The sequence below is a fragment of the Mustela erminea genome, chromosome 7 (assembly GCF_009829155.1).
Source record: "Mustela erminea isolate mMusErm1 chromosome 7, mMusErm1.Pri, whole genome shotgun sequence".
Classification (NCBI taxonomy): Eukaryota; Metazoa; Chordata; class Mammalia; order Carnivora; family Mustelidae; genus Mustela; species Mustela erminea.
The window spans coordinates 4,007,792-4,035,607 of NC_045620.1; the positions used below are offsets into that span (position 1 = coordinate 4,007,792).

General features: G+C 49.6%; 1 protein-coding gene across 2 annotated transcripts in view; it reads right to left on the bottom strand.

Moving 5' to 3' along the window:
* GNAS (GNAS complex locus) overlaps positions 1 to 27,816 on the bottom strand; it is a 54,205-nt gene that overhangs the window by 20,019 nt on the left and 6,370 nt on the right. The window contains exon 1 of one of the 2 annotated variants that reach the window (XM_032350204.1): positions 832 to 942. The exons of the other annotated variant lie outside the window; for it this stretch is intronic. The gene's annotated coding sequence lies outside the window, so the exon portion shown is untranslated. Of the gene's footprint in view, positions 1 to 831; positions 943 to 27,816 lie in introns of those variants that run through there. 2 annotated transcript variants of the gene reach the window in all.

The following is a 27,816-nucleotide window of genomic DNA, read 5'->3' on the forward strand; positions in this document are numbered from 1 at the left end:
ACTTCTTCCTCTCCTTCTCCTTCTTCTTCTCTTCTTTTCTTCTCTGCTCCAGCAGCTTCTTCTCCATCTTCCGCCGCTCCTTGTCGGTCAGGAACTTCTCGGGGGGCGCTTCCCGCGCCGTCTTCGGGGTCTTCTCGGCGTCCCCGCTCTTCCGCGGCGCGAGCGGCTCTGTCGGCTCGGCCAGCGCTGCAGCCGCCGCCGCAGCTTCGGCAGCCACCTCGGCCGCAGCCGCCGCCGTCTTCTTCTCGCTCTCCGCCGCTCGGGCTTTGATCTTCATGGCCATCTTCAGCATGGTGGCTCGGCCACTTCGGGGTGCCCGGCTCTCGCCTGGCCCGGGCGCCCTGCTTGCCCCCGGCCTCGGCCTGGCCGGACCCCGTGCGCCCCGTGTCGGGGGGAGTCGGCTGCGATCCCCGCCGCGCTGCCCCGGGGCCGCGGAGCGCGGCTGCCCGGGTTTCGGGCTGCTGGGCTGGCTGCCTAAGAGTTAGCGCCAAAAGAGGATGAGCAAACGAAAAAAGGGGTGAGAACAAACCAAAAAGCACCCAACAACAGCAAGAAACCAAAAAGCACCGAGAAATGTCAAACAACTCAAAAAAGAAAAGTGCAGAGGCGCGATGGCACGAGTTTGCTGTTACCCTCAGGCGCTCCTCGGTTTGGCTCTTGGGCACGCCAATGGAGAGGAGAAAAGAGAAAAGAGAGAATTGGGGGGTGCCCGGGAGGCACGGGGCAGGGCGGCAGCGCCGGGGCGCCCCTGCCCTGTCCCGGCCCCGGTGGCTCTTGCCCGCGCCGGGCGACTCGCACTTCCGCGGGAGGCCACGGTGCACCCGGACTTACATGTGAGTGAGGTGCACTCACACGCAAGGCAGTGCCTGCCTGCCTGCCGGCTGCCCGCCGCCGCCGCCGCCGCCGCCGCCGCCGCCGCCCCGCGCCGGGACAGGGGTTCGCTCCCGCCGGCGCCGCAGCCCCGAGCCGGAGAGCCAGCGAGCGAGCGAGCGCCGCGCCGGGCCAGCCACCTGACGCAGCCCGCTCCGCGGTGCCGACGCAACTGAGTGTCCCCGCCGAAGACGGCGCTCCTAAGCAGCCCGATGACGCCCCAGCCTCTTCAGAGGACGGACCCACAGCGGCGGCCCCTATAAACCGAAGGGGAAGCCGAAAAATCGGCCCGCCGGGGACGCGCCCAAACGGGCCGCCGCGCACGCAGGGGGTGCGGGCCATTGTGCGGGGGGCGCGGGAGTGGGTAGGGGGCGCCGGGGGCGCGCTGGCGAGGGGCGCGGGGCCGTCCAAGGCGGTGGGCGCCGGACCCCGCCTCCCAGACCTGCCTCCCAATTTTCGGTGAGTGGTGTAGCCCTGGGCGGCGTGCAAAGTGTGCGACGGCGGCGCTTTCACCCCCGCCGCGCCTCCTTACCTCCAGGTTCCCGGGCAGCGCACGCGGGGCCCGCCGCCCACCCCCCCTTCCCCGGCGGCGCGTGCCCGCGGAGGTAGGTGTCGGCAAGACAGATTAGTCGCGACGCCTGCGAGGGGTTTCGGAGCTGGCGGCGAGAGGCGCGACGCGAGCGCACAGCCGGCAGCGGCCGCGAGGAGCAGCGAGCGGGCGACGCGAGGGCCCGGCGCCGGCGGCCCAGGCTGTGGACTCGGTGCCCGCCGCGTCTTCCCAGGCGGGAGAGGTGGCCTGCCGGGCTGTCCTGGTTCTCCGTGGTCCGGCCTGGGCACCGCGGAAGCCTCTGGAACAGACGGGAAAGTAGTTTATTGAACATGCGTTTGTCCGAGAGTTGTTGAAAAACAAAACCAAACTCTGAAGGGTCCCCACACTAGGACGTGGAAGAGGGCACTGGGCGGAGGGCGGTGATGCCCAACTTCTCAAACTCCGAGGCGGCTCACTTTTCTGGGACCCCAGAGGGGTCCCGTGTGCCACCCGGGTTTCTGCCTGCGTGTCGTTCATTCATTCATTCATTCAATACACGTGGTCCCTGCGGCCCACCTGTGCCCTGGTGAGTCCCAGCCGTAGCCCAGGTGATCAGGCCAAGACCTGGCGACTGCCTTTGATGGGTGAACCCTGGTGGTCAAAGTGGTCGTGAGGTCTTTGCCACCTTTGACCTCATCTGACTCCTCCACAGTCCCTCACACTTCCGACGCCTCGGGATAGAGGGAGGAAGGAAGCCTGCTTGGAAATAGAAACACACCTGTCCCACCTGGGGGTATGAGGCGATGGATACTTCCAGAGGCCTCGAGCAAACTCGCATACAGTTCTGAGTTTTCTTTGAAAACAGACACTGGTAACCATTCAACAGAACGGCCGGCATCCCCTTTCCCAAAAGTAAGAAAAGCTGTGACAGATGGAGATGTCACATACTATTTTTCTTGGCCCCATCAAGTACACCTCTAACCCTGTTCTACAAGGCCTCTTTTTTAATGGATCTAAAAGACAACAGAGGGCAATTCAAAGTCACAAAAGAACACTGGGAATTAAGAACAGGAAGCAGAAGCCGAAGAGGCCAGACACCCACAACCTGCAGCTTCTGGTCGCCGAGGGCCTCCGACTTTCTCCAGAGCCTGTCCCTGCGCAAACCTAGCCAGGCCTTTATCACACTTCGGATTCTGGCCTCTCTTCCACACAAAAATACACCTTCCTTTGAAAAGAGCTCTAAAGAACTACTATTCTAGGTTGACACTTTTTACCTAACCCAGAACGGATAAAAATAGTGAGCTCCCTGACCCAAAGGGGGCCCGGCCGGTAAGCCACCTCGGCAGCATGGCCCTCGGAGCAAGGGTTCTGTGGCCGGCTCTTTGCACAGATCATGACTCGCAATCGCTCACCAACTAGATTAGAAACTCGTTGAAGACAAGGCCCCAGTTTTCTATCTTCCTATATTAAATAAAAACTTCTCGGTTGAATCTGATTCATTGATTGTCGTTTTCAAAAATTGGCGAAGACTTATAAGGAGGGGGAACAGGCCAGAAATTTCTGTTAAGCTCCATTTGTTCAAAAGCATCTTCCTTCCTGCTTCTAATGTGGCAAAACACCAACACACTGTATTTAAGAGGAACAAGGTAAATAGTAACCAGTACAACCTTGATACTTCTGTCAGTAGCTACACATTACTACAGTGGATATAATGTCCCCTCTCCTTATTTGGAAATCCTTGAGGTGGGTTACCATCCCCTCCCCCCTTTGGATAAACATCACACCTGAACTTTGAAAGGGGCGAAGTTGTCCCATGTCACAGAGACACATATTCCAGGCAAGGCACAATCGGGACTATTGTCCCGGAAATGTATTGAGCAAGGTCAGACTTGAGTTGTTCCAGCTTCTAACCTAGCAGGCCATCCTTCAGAGGATTTCACTTGTCTCTGTATGGCTTTCACCTATATGTCGTGATGACCACTGAGGGACAAATACAGCATTTACTTTGTAAACAGGTGACAGCAGGTGGAACCAAGGGTTTAAGGGTAAGCAGATGACACCAAGCACTCTGGAACACAAGCTCGTTTGTGGTCTGTTGGGCTTTCTGTTTTCACCCGACACAAACTGAAAGACGAGATTTTACTTAATTGGTGTGGTGAGCCGACACTGTCTAGAGTTTTCGGTCTAGCATTTGACCTGCCCAGGCCTTAAAAGTTTTAATTTTTAAAAAAGGCTTTCACATTTGGAGGCCACCATGCGTGACCTTTTCATTATGAATCAGTAATTTATTCTAATAGATCGCTGCCGTTTTAAGTACCTGGCTTTCGCTCTGAAAGTACAGAAATCCATTAGCATAATTCTTGGAACAGTTCAACTAGAGTTTTCTAATGGAAGGGGCCTCTCGTTTGGCTCAGGGAGAGATGTAAGTCGTGGAAACTTCAGGCTCCAGAAGGGGGCAGAGGGCCAGAATGTCCTGGGTATAAAATGTCTAGGGAGGGCACAGGTCCCTGGCTCAGGTGACCTGCTTCCTGCCAAAGCCAGCAAGCTGGGATAACACACCCTTAACCTAAAACACTAGGTCCCCTAATGATACAACTTGGTTAAAAACAGATGGTGTCACACACACTGCCCAGAGGGACTCGCAACAGTTCTTTCCAACACGACATTTTACGACAATGAGTCCACATGTCCGGGTTTGAATTGTGTGGTCTTGTAAGCTTCATATTTGTGGATGGATGTGTCTGAGTAAGAAGGCCTTGTCTGCTTTCAGAAGCAACAGACTCGCTACAGCTTGGAATCTTGAAAATATTGTTACACTTAATGATGTAATTCAGGTTTTGGACAAGGGTGTTCTTCCTGGTCTTTCATATGCTGGGGTCATGGAAAGAGCCCAGAGAAAATATAATAATATTTTAATAGCCTAGGAAACAATAAATAGGTTTCCACTGAAACAGAAACCCCAGCTATAAGATTTTAACAGTATTTAGTGCTTCCATGGTGTTTTCAAAGCACATTCTGCACTTTAAGTAGAATGACCAAAATTGTTGCAAATGAACGTGACCTGAAACCCGTGCTATATAGACTACGAGACCAAGAATTAACACCTAGTACATCCCTGGTAAAGAGATCCTATTACTTAGGACCATAAAGTTCTTAAAATCTAATATAGTGATTACCCGGGACATACATACATAAAACATAAATATAAATAAAAATATATATATATATTTTTTTTGTCCTATTCCCTAGTTAGTAACTTCAATCACAAAGTACTTCTAAACTTACATTCTACACTAAACACGATGTTCAAGTTAGGAAACCTTCATTTCAGATCTGAAGTCAAAGAATTAACTACATGCCGTATGAAATTTCCCTATTTAATTGCCATCAACTAATTTCAAAACAATTTGTTTCAAATTCAAAGCACAGCTGATCCAAATGGAATGTAGGAGCACCCTGGCCCATGTGTTTGGACCCAATTTCTCGGGCCAGTGCTGTGAGGGCCCATTCGCGCAGCCACTTGAAACAAGGGTGCACAATGTGAGGCAACCAGGACTTGGTGCCCCTTTACTGATCTTTCTTGAATCTGATGAGTGGGCACCACGTATGAGGGAAACTTTCTGGTGTCTGTGGATGCCCGGGTTCCAGGGCCCTGCGTGTCTTTCCTTCCTTACCACAACCCCAAGAGCCCCAGAGTGGGTAGGAGTAGACTTTTAACAAAGCCACCATCTACCTTAAAAGGGGGAAATAATCAAAAAGAGACTATGTGCTTAACTCCGTTCCCTTTAAAACTTAAACCTAAACAATACAATACACATGTTAGCCTTGACTTGAGACTCTCAACGGACAAACACTTTGGATTAGGGGCACAATGACATCATAGATCCATGGATCCACTTACTGGAGATCATAACTGGGTTTGAAGGAAAAAAAGCTATACAACTGTCACGGTCCTAAAGCAGGAAGATTAACTCTCATTAACGTAAAATATTTTTAACTCCTTTTGTGGGAAAAATGTTTCATGTGGGCTAAGGTAATAGCAAAACCTCTTGTTTAGAACTTTTAAGTTGGCCTTGAGGACGGAAACTCATCCAGGATGGGGGCTGGTGGAGGGAAGGCCAGCTAACTTCTATTTTCATTTACAGGGTGCCTTATTTAAATGACATTTTGATCCAACATCTTACTAAAAGAGTAACAACAGGGGAAAAAAACAAAACCCAAGTTGGCGCAATCAATAGAATGCTGAAGTCCTTGTAAGACCTCCTCAGATTAAAGCGGCCCTTTAATTGCTCTGATTTGAAAGATTTTAGTTTTTTTCCCCTGTTGCATTCAATTCTTCAAATTCAGCCCCCTATAATTAAGAGTTTAGAGAGTTAAACACTCCGGATTAATCAGGCAATAAATTTCCTTTCACTAAATGTTGCTGTGTGTACACACATATACACATGCAACAGCTTCTAGATACGAGTTTTACGTCCTGGGTTTTACTTTATTTACCCACTAACTCAATGTGGGTGATCATTTTCAAATAGCCTTTTGGTTAGTTACTAGCCTGTCTCCCATCCCCCAGAATCCGGCCAGGCAGGGGTGTCCTCTGCCTTCCTGGCCAGAGCCCCCTCCCTAGTCCCATTTCTATCTGCTGTTGGCAAACCCTGAGGGAAGCAATGCATGTGACATAACTAGTCACAAGCCTACTTCATCTAGACATGGATCTACCTTTTCATCTTTTTGTGTTTGCCCACACACGTTTAGACTGAAATAGAAAAATGTGGAATTACAGTGGGGCTTTACCTATTTCCCTGGGTCTTTGTTTTCAGGGGGAACAAACCATTGGAGGCACAAAGAGCGTGGCCCCCAGATGGGGAAGGCAGCCTCCTGCTTTCCACTGAGGTTCCACAGAAGCCTGAGCTCTCCTGGTTGTCCTGTCCCCCTGCCCTAAAAGCTCCATTCAGCCACCATTTGATGAAATTCAGGGTTTCCTGGGAGCCCTAAGGCTGCACTCCCCCCACTCCCCTGCCCTCAGCTGGCAGGATCAGCAGCGGGCACGACCCTGGCCAGCCTGTCAGGAATCCCACTCGACAGCAGCAGAACCCCACTGGTGCTGTGGCTTCTTCCTGAGGTCTTTGCAGACCTCTAGAAGTTAGGAGGAGAAAATCATCCAGCCTAAGCATCAAGCATTTTGCCACCAGTCTGGGGATCAGATGAAAAGGAGATGTTTCCATGAGCTCCAGACCTCAGCCGTAGCCACAGCCGCGTCTCAGGGTCTCTGCACGCTGCCCAGGACTGGGAAAGCTGCCTCTGCCGTTTTCTTGAACATTCCTGCCTCTCAGTTGCCTTAGTCTCTACTACCTTCTCAGATTACGGCTCCTTTTGTGTTAATTACACTGAAAAAATGGAAAGAATGTCGCTGACTTTACAAAGAACACAAAGCAGGGTTGCCTTAAAGCCTAAATAGAGCCAGTTTCTTTCAGAAGGCAGACAACTCAGCTTTCAAACGATCTGTACTACGTGGCTTAATTGTAGATGGCCAATTCATTTATTAAGACCTAGGTGACAGAAGGGCCCAGTGACTGAGAGGACAAATTAAAAATGTATGTTGCTTTTGGGGGCCCCTTACATACAATGAGAAGATCTGATTAATGATGAGCCCCCCCGCCCCCCCCACCAACCCCATCCCAGCGCTTATTTGTAAATCACGACTCGCCGGCCACAGTAGGCTAATGTAGTGACCAAGGGGACAGGGCAGAAACCAAAGCCGCAGCCAGGCAGAAAGCAGTACCTGTACTATGTAGGTAAAGACACACATGAAATGCAAGCCCAACTTCTCCCCCGCCCGGAGAAGGCTGTGGCTGCCCTCCACGATGGGAGAAGCCAGCTCCGGGAGAAACAGCCCTGGGAAGGATGAGCTACTCCTGCAAGCCAGACAAACAAACTATGGATAGTACCACCCCTCCTTCTCCGAAATCCTCTAAGGGTTAATAGGTGAACGGTAGCAGCTTGGAATGATTTATTTTTCTAAGGAACATTAAATACCGAATTGCTCATGCTGAAATAATACCACAGCTGTGACCCGTAGGGCTGAATTTTGGACACCGGCTCGAGTGACAGGTGGACTAGATGTATGCCCAGCTTGGCTGAAGTTGTGATGCCCCACTCAAATTCTGCTCCCCCTTACCCCCCGCCTAATTAATGGGTGGGGACTCTGGAGTGGGCCAGGAAAGCAAAGCATGTTTTGCCACAGGCACAGAAGACCATGTGTGCTCGGCTGTCAACAAAACGGCAGCCTCAGGGGAGAATGGAGGCATTGCTCCCTGAAAGTAAAAGGAGAAAATCCAGACAGACCCTGGAAGGTGGGGGAAAGACAAAGGTGGGAGCAGAGACAACGGATCGGGACCAAACCCTTCCAGGTTTTAAAGCAAACAGGTCTGTCCTATAATCGCCTCTTGGAGGATTTTAGCAATTGAAGCGAGCCCAGGATTCTAGGAAATGTGTCACCAAAATTGGTATTATTAGAGGAAGTGGCACAAAGCTAGAAAGGCAGTCTAATCTGTAACATACTAATTATAGCTGTTTTTATCCCAGGGTTGCAGTGACCTAACACCAAGATGGAAGATCTCTAGAAGACTAGCCCTTCACATATATAAGACACGAAGACCTTGGGGGTGGGCGTCATGGGGCAATGGCTTCACTGGGTCCCTTGGTCCTCTCTGGGGTGAGAAATCAGCAGTGACCCATGAAGGCAGCTGATTTTCGTGGGAACTTGGAATCAGTGAAAGAAGTCAAGTGAGAAGCCAAGACCAATCCTTGGGAGTTCTGGGGGCGATGTCAACAGGCTGGGAACAGGGCAGCTCTGAAATGTCCGTCTGGCCTGGGAAACTGGATGATGCCCACGGGGTGTCCTGGTCTACAGAGAGAAGGAAGAAGGCTAGGCTGTGTCTTGTCAAGCCAAGACGGATCCTACATAAGGCGTTCCTTGGTCGGTCCCACTGACTGCAAGGCCCTGGGTCCCTATCTTCCGGCAAGAATGGCAGCCAGCTGAGGGATGGAGGGCCAGCTCCAGAGGCTGCCACATCTCCCACTCTGGAGACTGGTTCCAGAAAGTTCCAGTAAGTGCTTCTCACTAAGATGACAGCTGAAGGTGTCGACCAATTTAAAGCTATGTTAGAAACATTTTTTGCTTTTTATTCTTAAAAGATAATCTCTGCCTTCTGAGTTCCAGGATTTCTTTAATAATTGGATACCTAGAGCTGCTTCCAAAGCACAACTATGAAAGAACTTGCAAAGGAAGTTGATACAAAACTTAATTGGGACCCAAAGACACAGATCTACAATAAATGGGGGTACTCCACTTACTTCCACCATTAGAAGCATCCCCAAGTCTAGGAAAACCTAACTGAGCCCAAATTCCTACCATGTTGTTATCAACTCAGGCCTCAGGGGGGCGCCCCAGAGCAGGGTAATTAAAAATCACGCTCAGCCTTTAAAAAAAGTGAGTTTCTTAGATGGCTTTCTTTTAATTAAGTCAGTAAGTACTGGAAATATATCATCTCAATGAGCTGCTACGCGTTGGCTGGATGCAAAATGTGAAAAAAAAAAAAAAAAAGAACTGTTGACTAACTAGCGTTATCCCCAAGGACACTTAACGCTTCAATCTTCAATATAAAATACCTTGATATTTCATTTTCCTTGCACATTCTTAAACGTGTTAAACAAATGTGTTTTCCCAGCCTGGCGTAGCTATGTATCTGCTAGACCTACCGAGGTTACGGAGGGCAGAGAGGGGAGTTCTGGAAAAAGGTGGAGGAGGACAATCCTGGAACGGAAGGAAGGAATTTTGCAACGAACAGCTAGTTTCTAAAATGGACGCCGAAGGCAGGAGATTTGGGGAGAAAAATATACACGTCCTTTCTACAACGTGCAAAGCAAAACAGCACGTCTCGCAAATGAAAAATTTTTTAAAAAGCTCCTCGCGGCACGCAGACCCCAGGGAAACAAATGAAAAAAATCACTCTAATTTATCGTAATGGAACCCTTGCTTAACCTTCCTCCCGATACCTGGTAATTCTGTGAAATCACTCAGCTGTCACTCTCTTCCTTTTAGGAACGTGACATTGATTTGTCTGGCAAAGACCCATTATTAGAATTCCGAGGTCTGCCTAATGGAGCTACTAATAAAATCTAAGTCATCACTTCTTGACCTTCCTCTCCTGAAATTCTTGGTATGGGGTAAATCGCTGAAAACACATTTCCCAGGTTCCGTAACTGTAACATAAAAATAAAGGATCAAGGCTGGGCGGTTTCGGAGGTCTGAGCACATCTAGGCTCTGCCCTGCCTGCGCCCCGGAGGAAAAGTAAGACGGGTCAGAGACAGCATCTGGGGGTAATATCAATGCTCTGCTTTGGGCTGAGCTGTTTGCACATAGACATGAAATGCACAAGACTGGAGGGCAGGAGGGAGGTGTGCCAAGGGAGCCCGGACCTCTCTCTTGCCTCCCTTCCTTACCCCCTTCCTCTTCCACCTGCCTGGCTGCTGACCGCATGGAAACAGCAGGAGAAATGTAGCCCGGAGAGTCGATACTGGCTATCCACATAGGAAAGAAAAAAAAAAAGAGAGAGAGAGAGAAAAGACTGATGATCTAGTTCTAGTTTTGGTGACTCTGAGATAAAAGGTGGTCGTGGTGGGGGTTTAATCAGCTTTTTCTGAGAACCTGAATCGTGGATATTTTTTCTTTTTCTGTAAAAGCTACAATTTCTCTTCCCTAGTTTTTACTGATGGGTCTGAGCTGGTTGTAACCTAAGACAGAACAAGGGCCGGTGGCTTTGGCTGCCTCTAAATTCTAAGATGGCTTCAGGCACCAGATGAATCTTGACCCTGCTGATGATGTTGCCAAGAGAGCCAAGCCGTAAAGATGTCTCTTGGCACCGTTCTGCCTCCCTGCGCCTGCCTGTAGGGACCCGCTTGCTACTTCATCCGCACCATCCCTCTGCAGACTTCTGGTGGCCACTGCAGAGAAAGCAAGAGACTCCAGCGTCTTGTTCATTGTCCTCCCTTCCCCATCCCTCAGAGCACAGCCTGGCTCCTACGTCTGTTCCCTCTGGTTCCAAAAAATAAGTTTATCTACGGCTTTGGGTCTGTGTTGGGGTGATGTCAGGGTAGGTGGCTGGATGAGCTGTTCTTCTGAAATATTCGGGCAAACTATCTCTCTCTGTAGACAAAACAACCAAATGCTTTTTCACGATTACATTTTGGACCAAATTGATGGGAGGCTTCGGTGGGAAGGAGACAAAAAACTCAAGTCAAGAAGGTCACCAGAACAGGAAATTTGTGGGCAACGAGAAGCAAGAGGAACAGCGGAAAGCATTACGTTTTTCTAGCAATGAAAATCTGAGTTTTCAGATGGTGTTAAATGACTCAAAATTTGCCAGAACAAAGCCATGGCAGAAAGAATGGATATTTTCAAAGGTTATATTGTTCCTATTTATTTGGCGATGCTGCTGCCCCAGACTGGCCTGAGCCCTCCTTTTTAGCACTGTATAAAATGTAAATGGTCTAAATTAAGAAGCCATCTAATCTTAACCAATATTAATTCTGACATGAAAAATGAGACCAATTCTCGAACAGGATTGTGACCACCGCTGCCTGGCAGTACCCGATCGCCTCACTGTGTTTCTCAAAGAACGGGGTATTTTCCGTTCTCCGAGGTGCCTTTTTCTTTCAAAAAGGGAATGCAGTCCTTATTCTGTCCTTATTCTGGCATCAGAAAGGCACCATCTCCTAAGGTGGTCGAGCCCTGACCGCACCCCCCCACACACTCTGCCAGCTTCTGTATCTTATTTGTCTGGTTTTTTTGTTCCTCCGAACTATAAAATCACTATAAAATAAAATACTCAAGTACCCTGAGAGTTGTAAGTCGGGATGTTGTCTTCCCATGTTTCTCCCTGCGGACGAACTGCCGGCTCCTAATATTATTTTCCAAGTGGAAAGGGAGGGGAAGGGGCTTAAGCCTATTTTCCTAATGTTTCCCCCTCAACCGATTCACTGAACTCCGCACAATCATGGAGCTCCCACCTCTGCAGCACGCAGAACTGCCGTGTATCTGGTTAGAGCAAGAATCTGCATCTCGGCTTGGCTCAGACGGGGAGACTGCAGCGGTTCCGGGGAACCGGGGAACGAGGCATCTCAGCCCAGCCTGCAGCCCGAACCGCAGCACCCCCCCCCCCCCAGGATTCTACAGATGTGGCATTCTGCTCATTAATCCCCTTGTTAAGTGCGAGAAATAAAGTGGTTTTAGTTGTAAATGTCCATAATTCATCTACCACAAAGCCCTAAGTCCCCGCTGTTTCATTAGCCGCTGCCCGTTAATAATCAAAAATTAGAAGTGTCTCCAGCAGCATGCCAATTTAGTGAGGGGAAGAAGGAGCCCCAGAAAAATCGCAAATTGTTCGGGGGAAGTTGCCACAGAGTGCTTCCTTGGAGGGAAATAATGCCCATCGGTGTTTAATTCAAGGCCGCGGGGCGCTCGGCAGCGGCGGCGACATCACTTTTAACAGAGACATTGTGTAATTCAGTTACACAAAAGCAGCCGAGATGAGCAGGTTCAAATCATGTCTCCTGCTCTGTGTAATTCCGTGCTGGAGGCTTTGGAAACAGCCGGCACTGTATGTTGCATGGCATGGAAGAGCCCTAAAACAGAGCAGGGAGGTGAAAGGGAGCAGCGAATCACGCCCCCTCCCAGGTCTGGGGTCTCCCCCTCGGCTCCCTGCATCCCTGCGGACCCCAAGCTAACCTGGACGCTTCCTGCCCTCTCTGGCTTACGTTCCCATTCACGGCAGCTAAGGCTCTCTTCAGCTGGGAGAGAGTCTAGTAGCCACTTCTGCATTTCTCTCTAAATGCTGCCAGACGGGGGTCCCAGGCCCCCGTCAGGGGTGGTACAAACACCCCCCTCCCCAGGCTTCCCGGGGGCCCGATGCCTAAGGTCAGGGCAGCGACCGCAGACAAGCCCAGGAGGGTTGCAGGGGGACAAGGGGATGCTTTTCCTGATGCTTGCCCTAGCTGAATGAGGTCTACCAACATCTGCCTCTCTGACCTTCTTCCTCCTCTAAAACATGGCCTCTGCCCATCAGAACCTCAGTGCCCTGCTCTCCCTGCAGCTCCGAGGCCCCTGGACGTCCATCTGGCTCAGGCACCTGAGTTTAAGGAAAAAAACATCATTTTCAACAACGGGCTGTGTGATCACTCGAAACCCCGCCGCCGCTTTCAAAGCCGGTGGAGCAGAACGCAGGCTGGCCTCCTCCTCGGGGTTAAAGTCCCCGCTCACCCCCACACCAGGGAAGGGAGAGGCCGACACGCAGCAGCTTGCTGACTTCTGTCCTGTGGGCCCTTCCGAGTCACACCGCACCCCTGGCGACTAACAGTGAGGCACGCCAGACCGAGCTGGGGCCGGGACCCCGGGCTGCCGTGGGGCGGGGCGGCTGGGCCGGGGGGGCCTCGCTCCCCCTCCCCGAGTATCCATCACCCTGGTGACGGGCGCGCTGCAGCTCGCGCCTCCTCCAGAGGTCCCTTCCCTTCCCCCGCCACAAGCCTCCTCTGTAAAAACCAAAAAACATCTTGTTCTTTCATCATAATTAAAGTGCTGTCAGGGAAAATGGCACGGCTGATTTTTGCTGCAGTTGAAATGACCCTCTCGTTCCACTTCTCTCATTTGCTAAAGTGGTCCTTTCTCCGCCTGAAATCAGGCCCTTTGGGGATGGAAATTTTAGCTGGAAGCAGAGAGTTCTAAGCAGAATCCTAACCTTGAGAGGGTTGGGGGCAGGGGGTGGGTGCGGAAATCAATGTTTCCAGCGGCCTCTCTCTGCGGCAAGGTGCGGGCGAAGCCGTGTCCACGGGCAGGACTGGTGGCGACAGCCACCTCCGGGCTCGGCTCCACACACGGCCCCTAATTACCAGTCATTGTCAGGGTGCACAATTCAGCCGCATGGGGAGGCCGATGCTCCCCGTGGACTTAGCAGAGGGGCAGGAGGAAGCCGTTGGGAGGAACTCAATAGGTTCTGGAACCGGGAAGATAAAATCCGAATGCCGTTCACGCTCCCAGGGCGAGCGTGACTGTGTATGTAATACCGGCAGCGGCCTGCGTGTTTGTGTTTGAAATAAAGCTCACACTTACACGCATAATAAAATGCCCTCCTGTCCCCCTGCCGAGCATGGCCGAACCACTGGGGGACACCCCCCACCACCATCAGGGACACTGCAGCGTTTCAGGCTCCTGTCCTGGCCATGGCATCGCCTCTTGTTTTGTGCAAACATCACCGCAATCCCCTTGGCCACCGCAGAACTTTCTGCAAAGAGCCTTGCCGGCGGGGCGCGCATCAACGTTTGAAGAAAACAAAGGGCAGAAAAGAGGAAAAAACCGGGAAGGAAAGCAAAAAGAAGAAAGAGGGAGCCCACCGCCCTGAGCAGCACCGAGCTCTGCCGCAGGAATCTCTGACATATGTTCAAATACGCATCATGTGAGGAATCATAATATTCATCCTAGCCTTCCACTGCGTGCGTTCCAAGGAAACTCGTATGTCAGGAGCTTTCAAAATTAGCTTAATTTCCTTTTCCTAAAGATCACACATCTTGGAAAGGCCCCTTCTGAGTTACACTGGGGAGCTTAATTGGCAGGCTTGCGGGTTTCTGGGAGGGTATGCTAATACCGAGCGAGTCAAAATGGCAATCCAGGCCTCCCTCAATTGAATCATTAGCTGTTAATGCAGCTCTAAGTACCTGGAAGCGAAGGTGTGAAATCCACTGAGTGTCACTAAGCACCCGGTCCTCCCGGGGCTGCGACGCAGGGCAGTTGGGGGCTGTTTATGTAACATCCGGGCAGCAAGACCGCTCGGCCGCTGGGTTATTGCCGGCCTGGCCTCCCACCTCCTCCCTCCTTCCCCCCCACCACCCCCGACATGGGTTTTTTTTTCTTTTTTAAAAAAAGCAAAGCAACCATCTAGCACTCGAGCCCGTCATTTCCTGACTGTTCTGTGTGTCATCACTGAGGACGCTGGAGGAAAACATGGGGCTTGTTATTATCGACCCGAGCCGGAATGAGTCAGGCACCTGAAGGCTTCAATCTGGACCTGACTTGGCCACTCAGATGCCCACCCACGACCCCCCACTGCCAAGCGGAAGCCGGGAAGGCACCCTGATAGCACCTGGAGAACTGGGGGAGGGGAGGGAGGGACCCCAAGTCCTGCAGGGTCACAAGGGAAAAAAGCCGATTCCATGAATTCGCTGCACTGGAGGGGGGGGTGTGGGGCAGGGAGAATGGGGGGGGAGCCTGGGACAGGGGGTGGGGAGGGGAGTCCTCTGCTCAGTTGCCCCCTCCCCTATCCTTTCCCTAGGCCTCCAGTTAGAATTCCGACCGTTAAAAATGTGACTCCCCGCCTTTTTGTTTTCCACCGGCCTCGCCGAGCTCTTTATTAAAATGCAAATTTCCCTTAAGGGCAGCCCTGTAAGCCTTCGCCAGCTAATGGGATTAACTGAACCGAACACAGCCACCTGCGGGGAGGTAAGGGGGCCCGAGGTCAAGTCTCCGCTTCTCAAATAAGCCGGAGGCTCATCTCAGAGGGCCCAGCACACGAAACACAGGAACCCCTGTTTCAGATCTCTTTCAAGGGGACTCTGAAGCCAGGGCTCGAGTCCCAGCTGGGGGAGCACCTGCTCACTGCCTTCTCGTAGCCTTCATGCCTCATCTCTGCCCATCATTTCTCTGGGGGTGGACCACACTTGACTCGTGCCCTGGTAAGGTGGTGGGCTGGACAGGGCAACAGCAGGCCAGCGCAGGAAAGCGACGGCCCGTGAACTCCTGCATTTACAGAGCTGGCGACTTGTCACAAGGGATGCTTTCAAAGTAACCTGGGCGACTGATTTTTCTGAGCGGGCAAGCAAGCTTCGGCTGGAGTCCTGCAACGGATTTTCAGTCACACTGATGGCTCCGGCTGCCTCTCGGGTGCAAAGCGTTCAATGTTACAAACAGCGGGGGCCGAAACTCAACTCTGTGAATCTGAACTTTACTCCTGGAACAAAGACCAGTCCCTGTCATCTCGAGTTGCTGCCGTTCAGTCCTCCACGCAAAAGCGTGTCCCTGGTCTTACAGCTAAAAGCAAAGAATCTCTATCTGTAGACACACATGAAAAAACTGTGTTTTTATAAAAAGATCCGGTAGGTGCTGAGCATTACAGGAGGCCTACAGGTAAGATGCTCTTCCAAGAGTAACGCACAGATGAAAGCATTTGTTAAGGGAAAGCAGGAAATTAGTTCTGGAATTTGAGGTGTGTTTTCTTTCTACAGTGACTGGGAACTAACTGTACTACTTGCATACAGAATCTATCTGCATCAGAGAACAGGGAAAAGAGGCCCGAGCTCAGGGGCTAAGATGGAGGCTGCAGCTAAGATGGAGGGCAGTTCAGGGCCCAAAATGGAGGTCTAGAGCTAAGATGGAGGGCAGCTCAGGGCCTAAGATGGAGGATGCAGCTAAGATGGAGGGCAGCTCAGGGCCCAAAATGGAGGTCTAGAGCTAAGATGGAGGGCAGCTCAGGGCCTAAGATGGAGGATGCAGCTAAGATGGAGGGCAGCTCAGGGCCCAAAATGGAGGTCTAGAGCTAAGATGGAGGGCAGCTCAGGGCCTAAGATGGAGGATGCAGCTAAGATGGAGGGCAGCTCAGGGCCCAAAATGGAGGTCTAGAGCTAAGATGGAGGGCAGCTCAGGGCCTAAGATGGAGGCTGCAGCTAAGATGGAGGGCAGCTCAGGAGGTAAGATGGAGGCTTGAAACTAAGATGGAGACCTGCAGCTAAAATAAAGGACAGCCTAGAAGCTGAGATAAAAGCACTCTGCCTCCACCAGGACCTCTGGTAGCAAACTACGAGCACTTCCCCATCCCACCCTCAGAACAGGAATCCCACAAAAGATTCTAAGATTGGGTGGAAGAATTTAAGCCCATCCCCTGACAGTGTTCTGAGTCCTAGATCCCCGGCAGCACCGCCTGGCTCCAGACAGACCAGAGGGGAGAGGGCAGTTGTTTACACCAGCCCTGGCCAGGCCTCTGCAGGCCCCTGGGTTACACCACAGGAGAAAGGGCTCTTGGAGTCCCAGAGAGGAAGCCTTGTCACCCCACTACAACGGGGCTCCATCCCGGCCCACTGACAAAGTTGCGGCCTCAGACTGACATGGAAATCCACATGGTTGTACCTGTCCAACATGGACATGCCATTGTTTGCTCTGACCCAGGTCGTTCTGGCGGGTTCTCTGTGACTTAACGATTAGGGTGCAATGATTTCATGGAAGCCCTGATTTGGCTTGCCCCACCAGCTTGGAGAAGTGTAGAAAGGTTTCTGAAGTCAGTTTTTTTGACCGTCTTTCCATCTGCTCTGAGCTGTTCTCTCTCTCTGCCCTATTTCATTCCTCAGCAGAGACTTCCTGGGTTCGTTCTGATCGTAAGACCATCAAAGGAAGCCGCCAGTCTTATACCTTTGTCTTCCCCATGGGGAAGGGCACATATTAGGCACTCGATACGTGGACAGTGAACACGTCAATGAATGAATAAATGAATGAAAAAGGCCAAGTGAAGGCAGACTCACCGACCCGGCAAGGATTTCATCCTTCTGAGAGGCTTGGCAGACACACTGACGGCTACCGCAAGCTAAGAGATGCTACTAAAAAGGCAAAAAAGGAAACAAAGCTATTTGGACATTCAATTTAACACCCCAATTAGGAAAAAACTTATCAGTGAGGGAAAATGGGTACATATGTACCAAGAACCAGGCCATATTCCATGCTCTTTGCCAAGTTGGACATAACTCTGCATATGAGGTAAACCTCAGATCTGCCAATAGTCAAGAATTTGAAAAATTAATTTGTGACAACTGTTTTCATTTGGAACCGTGATTTTCCTCTGCCAGGCGTGTCATTTTATGCTAAATTCCCATTAAACACTTCCCAGCTACCTTTCCCTTTCTCTGAAGAACAACCACGACACCCTGTCCCCCTCAAGAATTCCTTAATGTCACAGAAGGCCCGTTTTATAAACATAGCTGTGGTGAGTCTCTTCTCTTGGCCAGGGGGACAGCCGCTGTTGCCCCCCACCCCACCTCTGGCCCCTAACTGACCATTTGCTAAGTCTCGGAGCAATACAAATTTAGGTCAAATCAATTAGTAACACATTTCTAACTCTTGGCACTTGGGAAGAGTGAGGACTTTTCCTCATGGAAAGAAGCTAAGCCTTGAGAGCAAACTGAAGTGCGCCGAACCCAGCAAACCCCCTTCTGCCTCTGTGGGCTGTGCTTTTTTCAACAAACAAACCAACAAGGGCAAAAATTTGGGAGAACCGGGGTCTCACCACAACAAATTAGGACAAGACTTTGATTTTTTTTTTTTTTCCCTTTTCACTGGGTTAATGAATAAAAGCTCAGGACAGAGAGGCAGCTGACGAAATATTTTCCCCACTAACTCCAGGAAGCTGAAGGTCTGCTCTGCTGTGTTGTTCCTCGTTGGAGCCCGAGAGATTTTCATCTGGGTGTGCTGGTCGCTCTCCACCCGCCAGCACAAAGTCATCAATCTTGTGTCTCCTCCCGCAGAAGCCTGCCCCCCCTTCTTCCTCGCTGAATAGAACGTCTCCCCTCTCTAATGAACATACCCAGGAGAATAAAACTTGTTTTTCCAAAAGGGGGGTGGTGGGGGCAGAAGAAAGGAAGGAAGGGAGGAAGGAAGAACAAAAAAGAAAACAATGCCTATATTGGGTCTGGCCGGAGCCAAATTCTCGAGGACACCAACCTGTAAACTTCTAAGGGTTTCCTCAACATCTGAGATGTATACGTAACGTACAGGGTGTTTGCTTTTAACTTTAGGATTGCCTTTGTTTTGCTTTGAGTAATTATCGAATCAAAGAACTCACGAAGACTGGATTTTTTTGAAGGATGAAAAGATCCACTGGGTGCCAGATTTCTTAAAGCAAAACTGCCCCACTGAGTGGGGCAAGGCATAGGAAACCGGCTTGGGAAATCGGGTTGTGCTAGAAGGGGCTTAATGACTGATTTCAAAAGAAGAGTCCAGAAATCGAACAATCACTGCAGGACTGGGAGAATAATGTGGGGCGGCATAAAGGGCCCACTGTGGGTGAGAGAAGGCAGTGGTCAGAACTCGGGCTCGCTCTCTGGCATGCGCTCCCAGGTTCCCAGGCCCTGCCCTACTCAGTGGGCTCCTGGCACCAACATCGGGTGGAGGACGATACCTCCCCGTCCCAGCCCTCAGCTGTGCTGGAAGCTCCCGGGAGCCTGGCAGCCCTCCAAGGGCCTGTGGCCACTGCCTTGACTTGCAACCTGATCCTCCTCCTCCTCCCTTGCCGACTGGAAGTTCCCACAGGGCAGGCACTCTGTCTTAGAGTTAAATTTACCCAAAGTGCCTTTTCTTTCTCTTTTTAAGACTTTCACTTGGTCTTGGTGTTTACGTCTTCACTGCCTTCTGCGCCTTCTTTCCTTCTGTCTCTCTTTCAACAATAAAGACCTGGCTAAGGGAAGTTGGTTTTAACTTTGGGGTGGGGGGGATCGTTCTCAAGCACTCGGGCATTTCAAAAGCTCGGAGTAAAAACAAAGGAACGGGATTCAGTTTTCTTTTCCCCTTTTCCCACCCCAGTGGGAGGACAGAGCAAGCAGACGTGGAAGGCACAATGGAGGATGTGGGAAAACCTCTAAGGAAGTGTGCGTGTGCGTGTGCGTGTGTGTGTTGGGGGGTGGGGGACAAGCACAGAGTAGTTTGTATGCTGTGGTTCATTCCCTCTTTAGAAACATCCATACATCTGGCCGAAGAACAGGAGATAAGGAGATGTAAAATCAGGGCAGGATAAGGGTGGGGTAGGGGGATTTCCTGTCATACTATAAAGTCATTTTAACAACCTTCTGGAAGAAAAGGGGAAAGGGAAAGGGGCCAGGGAAAGTATGGGGCTCAGATTCCCAGTCCTGTGGGCAACCTGAGTGGGGAGTTTGGTCACATGTGGGAGGGTCCGAGGTCCCCTGTCAGGAAAAGGGGTGTCTGTGTGCGTGTATGTGTTGGGGGGCTGGGGACACAGGCAAAGAAACCCATCAAATGAAAAGACAGAAGGCCCCCCGGGCCCTTAATGCACAGAATGGCAGGAATGGTGTCAGAACTAACCCTCCTAGGGAACCAGGACAAAAGGAGACCCCAACCTAAGATATCCCTGAAAGGTGGGGTTTTTTTCCGTTTGCACTTCCACATTCCATCTAGAGAATTCTAAGTGATCCCACTTCCTGCGAGCGGGTAAAGCCATTTTGAGCTCTCTGCTGACCTCTGGTGGGAGAGGAGCTCTTCGGGTCCCCAAAAGGTGTTCTGAACAGGGGCAGCCCACCTGTCCTGTTCCCCAGTACCCCCCAAAATCCTGAGTAACACCCCCGGGGCTGCCATGGTCACGTGCCTTGGCCAAGGTTCAGGGCTGGAAGTTGGGAGGTGTGGGGAGAAAAAAAGAGCAAGAAAAGCTTTCAAGAAGCCCCAGAAGATTACGGGCTTAAGACAGGAATGTCGGAATAAACTTTGCTAACTTAAAAGAATTTTAATAGCAGGGTGGGGGAAGCTTTTGCCTGAAACTAACACATTTTATTCATTTCTTTGGACTCTTCAACTATAAAAGAGGAGACCATATCTAGGAATGGTGTGTGGAAGATAAGTTCTGCTGGAAAGGAATGAATTCCCATTGTAGGGATCAGTAGGGCCTCCCATGAGAAGCTCACAGATGGATGACCTCAAGACTTATGATGAGGTGGAAAGAAATGGCCAGAGGGTGCCTATTCTTTTTAGAACCAAGGAACATGGCCCCAGACGTTGTCAGCACTAGCTTCCCCTCCACAGAAACTTGGCCTAAAGAAGGCAGGGGTGGCCTGCCCCACATCCTGAGGGGAAAGGTGGCGGGGGCAGGGCGGTGGTGTCCCACCCACAGGCACAGAAGCCTCTTTCTTCATCAGCAAGAGTGTCTTCAGTGCACTGTGGGTTTGTGGCACTGAGGAGTAGAGAAGGGTGGAAAGGGGAAAAAACTAAAGTTAGCCCTGAAATCTCAGAGACCCTGACAAACCCAAGGATGCCCTTGTAAGTAGGGAAAAAAAAAACAAAAACAAAAAACCAAACCAAAGCAAAACCATAGGAATTCATCCTCAGCTAGCACCTTCTCTCCTAAGAAAGCACTGAGCTTCCATCCCAAATTCTACTCCCTCATCTCCTTGTATCTTCCCATATTGTCTGAAATGCTAACTCCTCCAGGAAGGCTCCTTGGGTTTCCCTGGTAGAAAAGGGACCTCTGCCCACTTGTGAACCTCTTTTCTAGCCCTTGACTGGGGTGGGAAAGATGCACCACTCACCTCTCCTTCTTGCAAGCATTTCCCAGAAGTGGGTATTCAAAAATTATTATTTACCCAAGGACAACAAATAGATCTAAAATTTCCTCTACAGTCCGCCATTTTGAAAAGGACCCCTTCAAGGTTGCTTGTGGGGGTGGGGGGGGGCAGCGTACCTGTGCTAACCGAACTTTGAGAACTAAAGTTTTAAAATGAGGAGGACATCCCTCTCATTTTTCAGATGAGGGAAACTGGGTCCCAGGACATTTGCCCAAGGTCCCAGAGATGGTTCCCAGAACCATGGCGCGTACCTGGGTTAGGAATTTGGAGGTCACTGTGATTGTGTTTTTCTGCCCTGGCTCAGGTCTTCAGAGCCACTAGTTAAAAGTGACAGGATTTGTCCCCAGAAACCAACTGTTCAACTGAAAATCTTTAAAACTATCCCCGAGGCCTTGGGGGTGGAGCCTGTGTCCCTGAGAAAGGGGATTAGGGGAGGGGGATGCCCAGTGGTGCCTCGGGCGCAGCCAGGGAGTTTCGCAGAGGCAGGCTCCCAACAGTAAGAGCCGAGCGCCATCTGCCAGCCAGCCTGGAGCAGTCTTGCTTTATTTCACTCTTTTCATTTCCCAGCCCCAAACAGTTGGGGAATCCCACCTCTTTCCCTAAAAACAAGCTATCTCCTGAGCCAAAGTCCCCCTAAAATAAGAATATAATTGTTTAAAAAAATCTCAAAATTGAGGGGAAAGAAAAGGAAAGCCAGAAGGGAATAAAAATTCCCTAGGAGGCTGATTTCTGCCCCCACTTCTGAGCTGTGCGGACCTCTGCGGGGACAGGAAAGCCCTGATGGTCTTCTCCTTGACTTCTTCCTGCAGCATGAAAGTTCAACTCCCAGTTTGGAGCCTGCCTTCACATCTGAAGTCAACCCCCCACTCTCACCTCAGGGGAATCATGGTTTTAGGGCCAGAAAGAAAAAGAAAAATGAGTTCTCCTGTCACCTGTCAACTTAAGTCTCAGGATAAGACATCTACCAGGGTTTTGATGTGCTCTACCCAGAATTCTTTTCTCAAGCCCTGCCCCACCTTGCCATCTGGGGTCATTCATTACCTCTTCATACCTCAGGTTGGACAAAGAGATACCGCGGGGCTTTCTCTTGAACCACCCAACAAATTTAAGTCTCTCCCTTGACCATGGTGGGACCCCAGGACTACTCCTGCAGAATCATCACAAAATGAAGGCTTGTCAACACTTCTAAGAATCAAACTTTGGCCTTTTCTGGATATTACTTGGCAAATTCATGGGATCCTTGAATAGAGCCCTAGAAACCACAAATGTTCCAGGAATGAGAATCTCCCACTAACCCCTAAACCAGTGCTGTCTTTCCACTGTCCTAGGAACCCCCAGGAAAGTTGGGGATCCTCTGCCCACCCCTCCCCCATCATATCAGACTCTCTCCCCCATCAGGGCAATGTGGGAAGACAGCAAGGAATCATCACCATTAGCGCATTCCATGCCAAACTACCCCACTAGGAACGATTTCCTAAGAGTGCTCCAGAATGACTGGATCCCATCAGGAAAATTTCCAAAGATTCCCACTTGGAAAGGGGAACCTTCCTTCAAGTGTCCATCTTAAAACCAGCCCTGGCCATTTGTGAAACAAAATGATCTAATATGCTTCCTTTTTAGCAGCAAGAAGGAAGAAATGAAAGCACACGCAAATGTTTAATTATAAATAGCTATTAGTTTTCTGGCAACCAAACTTTAAAAAAATTTTCCCCCTCATGTCTGGCATCTGTTTTTGGGTTCTGTCTGGAGTCTTCTAAGTATTTCCTTGGAAGGATGTTGTACTTGGTCTCAGGCAAAATGTCAAAATCAACATTCAAAAAACACGCCTTGGGTAATTTCGAGGATTCTGCAGTAAGGATGTGTTAGTTAGGGGCACTGCACTCAGCTAAAGTCGAAACAGATTAAAAAATAGTATTTTTTAAAAATTTACATATCCGATGTGCACTTTATCGAACTAGTAATCACTTTCTACCCCTCACCCTAAAGTAATCCTAATAGCAAAAGCAAAAGTGTTTAAATTCATATAGATGGCTGTGGGTGGAAACTAGTTTATTCTCTTAATTTTTCTTTTCCTTCTAGATTTTGTGATTAACTTAAAGATCACAAATTCCAAACGCTTTAAGAAAAAAAAAAAAACTTCACTTACGTATCTTATACGGAGAATGTATAAGATCTAACAGCTCTAGCAGAAGACCAGATAGGGACGAAAATATAAATATGTTGGGCTTAAAATACAATAAAGAAGCAATGACGTCTTCTATAACGATTAACTGGGGGAGAGGCTGTTTAGGTGCAAGGGCTGGGGGGCGGGTCAGGCCACGGTTTAAAAATGAAATCATGATTTAGTCTTGTTATGATTATTACAAGAGATGCTGGTTACAGACTCTGCCCTCGGATGGAGGAGGGGGTGTTGACAATCTTACCCAAGACCAAGTACAAGACTCTTGATCGGGGAATGTCCTTGGATCATGACTTCTACTGGCACAACTATGTTTTATTTCCCAAAGATCTTATTTTACCTTTCTCAGGTAGTCATTGAGAGGCATTCCTTCCATGGGCGCCCACCAGCCCACAAGGTCACTTCCTGCCTTGAAATACCAGTTGCTAAAGGTTACGAGTCACTTGCATGCAGTTGGGTTGGCCCCTGTGGCCCTGGGACTCAGGTGACCCCGCTAAGAGCCTACATCCTTGTGTGTGTGCAGACACTACCAATTAAAGGCTCCATTACTGTTTTGTGGGATTCGTGCAAAGTAGGGCCCAGCCATCCCAGTGCGGCTGTATTTATAGCCACCTGAGTCCTAGCCCGATTAGCCTGGCATCCTACTCTCCACGGCAGAATGACTTAATTTAGTACACACCAGACAGAGGGAGAATCCGCAGCCTGCTACAAAGGCTCCTAAAAGAACCTCTAAGTGGTAGAGACGATCATGTAAGGGTTAAAATCTATTTAAGCCTTGATTTATCTTGGCCCATTGATTAGCTATGAGACTGACTTCGTTAATCAGAGTCTGAGACCAATTCATTACTTACTTCCCTGGGATAATTCCCTTTTCTATTCTATTTAGGGTCATCTGGGTCACCTTCTTTTCCACAATTTTTCAAAAATTACTTCTACCCAAGAATGCAGGGTCACCACCACAGTGGCAAACATTTCTGACTGGTCCTTAGTAACTGGAGTCAGGAACCTTCTCTCTGAAGGTATCTTTTCTTTTAAGGGGCTCAAGTTACGACACGTGTGATCTCTACCTTTCGCAGAATTTGATATTGATGTGTTAGGGCAGTATGTTATCAACAGGGATGATGCTGTCCCCCAGGGGACACAGTTCTGATTGTCACACTGTGTAGGTACCTAGTGGTGGTGGTGGTGCGTGTGTGTGTGTGTGTGTGTGTGTGTGTGAGAGAGAGAGAGAGAGAGAGAGAGAGAGAGAGTTGGAGGGACAGAGATGGGGAGAGAGAGAGAGGGAGTTGGAGGAGAAAGAGATGGGCATCCAATAGGCAGAGGTCAGCGATGCTGCTAGACATCCTTTAGAGCCCATATGACAAAGTATCAGTAGACCTATTATGGAGGACCCTTGTGTTAGATATGGCCCCCTATAATCCCACCACCTAGCCAACAGGGAGATGTCACCACTTAAAAAAAAAAAAAAAGAGGCCGGGTCTGACTAAAGCTTCGGGGCCTATAGATTGTGGGCTCTGTCCTGGCGTGGGGGTGCAAGTGGAGCAGGACCCTCCCCACCCCTGCTCCCTGGGCCCTTCCCCTCTGATTTAATCACAGATACGACACCTTTTTTCTGCCTTACGCTGTCTCACCATCTAGTGGCCAACCTGAAGTAACAACTTACCTTCACCATCTCTGGGCCCCACTACAGTCAGTCACCCTCAAATCCACACTTGTGGGGGGCCATGGGTGGGAGGACCCCAGAGTGACAGATTTGATGTTCTCACTGTGTTCCTTACACATCTTGTAGGCCTATGGGACCCACAGAGTCAGAAGCTGTCAGGAATTAAGATGGCCACTTTCCACGATGTGAGAAGCCCAAGAAGGCCAGAAAAACTCAAGGGACTGATACAAATGAGGTTTCACTTTTTATAAACAAGGACCTCACAGGCGTTTGCTTAAGTCCTTTGGACACTAAGGAATTACCACAGACGAGAAGACTGAAGGGGACATGCTCACATGGTCCCAGGGAATTAAGTGCCCAGACTCTTCCCAAGTGACACCATCAACTCTCTGTCACTTTCAATTGGACCCATTCTGCAGAAACAGGCCTTCTCGGCCCGGACTCTAGCATTGCCACCTGACTTCAGTTTGGGCATTAACTAGGATGAGCGTTAGACCTTCTTTCCAAAAATCCTACAAACTTACCTGAACGCAGGTTCCCTGTTTAAAAAAAAAAAAAATCCCCTCATAGTCATCTGCACACTAGTCATTGGTCTGACGAAAGGAAAAACTGTTCTATTTAATAATTAGGAACGAGGAGGGAGGTGACAGAATCTGTTGACTGGGAGAGGCGAGAGCTGTGTCAGTCAAGTGCCTCTAGGCACCCCTGGCCTCCCTGGGAGAGCCGCTGCTGTCTAGTGGGGACGGATCACAGCGCTCCTTTGGAAGTGGGTACACGAGATCTTTCTTCCCATTATCAGCTCATTAAAGGCAGTTTAAGGTACTTACTCTGTCCCACACACCAAATGTGTGTGACAATGTCGGAAACGCTGACTCATAAGTCTGGGATCAGATAACAATTTATACACCTCTCTCCTCACCCCAAACTGAATCATTAAGAAGCATTTAGTAAGATCTAATGTTCAAGTTAGCATGTGGGCAGAGCTCCACAAGTCTAAGGCTCCCAAAGTCTCCTGAGGTTTAACAAATTACCCTGTAGTTCAACTTGGGGTTTTCCCTCTAAGTGAGTACAACAGAAGCACACTCCCTTCGTTTTAGTGACTCTGTCACAGATCTGTTCCCGTGGTCCAGCCCCCAGTTCCTGCCCCGGCCACAACTGGCTCTGGTAATTCTAACGTGGAAAGGGGGCACCGTGTGCTCACTGCCTGTCCGAGACCCAACTGACCATGAGAGGATCAACAATCATTAAACATCAAACATTGCTTTTTCTTGTTGTTCTTACCTCATTCTTGGAGGGCTCATCTTCAGTTCCCACTGGCTGGACTGCTTCACCGTCTGGCTGCTGGGAAGGGAAACTAAAGACAACTTTTTTTTTTTTTTTTGCATGTACAGTAAACATAGAACAATTTGCGCTCAGGTCCCTGGGTTCAACCACGGTACAGAGTTGGTTTACAGACTGGAGGATAATATAAATAATAAAAAGAGAAGGAGGTAGAGGGGGTGGAGGATAGGAAAGGGGGGTGGGGGAAACTTTTCTAGGACAAGTAAAAACAAGGTCTCTCTCCTCATCTTCTCTTGGCCACGTCACTCCCCTGAGAGGGGCTTCGCACAAACATAAATTTGGCACGGTGTCCTCTGTCTGCTGTTAGAGCTGACCCTTATCTACATAGTATGTACGAAGAGTGTACTCTGAAACGTAGAGAAAGAACGGGTGCCTAGTACTTTGAGAATTTACAAGTTAACAGTCTCATGGGGAATACAGAAAACAAAGAAACACAAACCCCACATTCTTACTTGGAGCACGGAGACAAAAGTCTAAGAGAGTTTCTAGAAACAATGGTAACCAGATTTTGGACCCGGGCCTGTGCCAGATACAGGGTTGAGGATTTCTAGAGGGTAACTTCACTTCTGGCCCTCTTTTTAGAGGAATTGTGGAAAAACGAAGTCTCTTTCTCTGATTCTTCTGGAAATGCCCCTCCTCGCCCTCATTCAGAGGCTTCCTGGCCTGGCCCTATGGTAGTTTTTATCTGGAGCCTCCCACCTGTCCCTTTCACTTTTAGAAAGGCTGCTGAGGATTTGCTGATCCTCCAGCAGGACTCTCCAAGACAGACAGAAACTGGCTGATTCCCCACCCTCCCTAAAGAGGTCAAGGTCTCACGCCCAGGGTGACCACAGGCCAGGCCAGGAACCTGAGGCGATAAAACCCCTTTCCAGTCTAATTCAAGGAAATTTGTCAAGGAGGATGTCAGCAGAGGCATAGTCTCAGAGTCCTTGTTGTTGGGGGACACCAGGGCTGGAGAGGGCTAATTATTAGACTGACTAATGCTTGAGGGTTTCACCTGGGGGATGGCGGCAACCTTGTCCTATCTATTGGCCCAGCCCTTCCTATGTTGAAAATTGTGAATCTTCCTGAGAAATTTGATTCTGAAATGGACAAGCGGCTTGTTAATTTCACATTCCACTAGGAACCCCAGGAGGCACAAGATGGAGGTTTGGAAAGAACCCCTTTGCCACCCGCTCAAGAAATCAAGAAGTGTGGAAACCAATTTTAATGCTACTGAATGAAAGGCTATTTCTGTGTCTTCTGAAAGTTACTTTATGTAGAAGCATTGGGGTGCCACGGTTTTGCTAGGGGTGACAGTGAGTTCTATTTGGTAGGGAAACTGACTCTGGAAAATAGCAGAGGCGTGACAGCATGAGGAATTTCAAATCTAGACAATCAGACTACCTTCTCTTTAAAAATACACCTTTTTCTTTTTTTTTTTTTGCTTAATACCAACGTTCCTGCATAAAATCAAAGGTGATTTCTAAGACTATGCGCTAACTCTTGCTAAGCTAAGGAGGAATTAAGCCCCAACAAAAAGTAAGGAATACTTTAAAAAAAAAATCATTATGAAGAATATCAAAACATGAGTGATTTTAATAGGGTTACTAGATCCAGGCCGGGATTTTAAGCCGTCTCCTCCTCTAACACTGCAAGTATAGGGAGCCAGGCACTGAAGCCCACTTTTTAGTATTATTGTCAATTATTATTATTATTATTATTATTATTACTATTATTATTTTAGTGGAACACTGAGTAAGGAAAGGTTTAGACCCCACTGAAGAAAACCACAGAGGTTCCCTAAAGGAAACCTGCAGCTG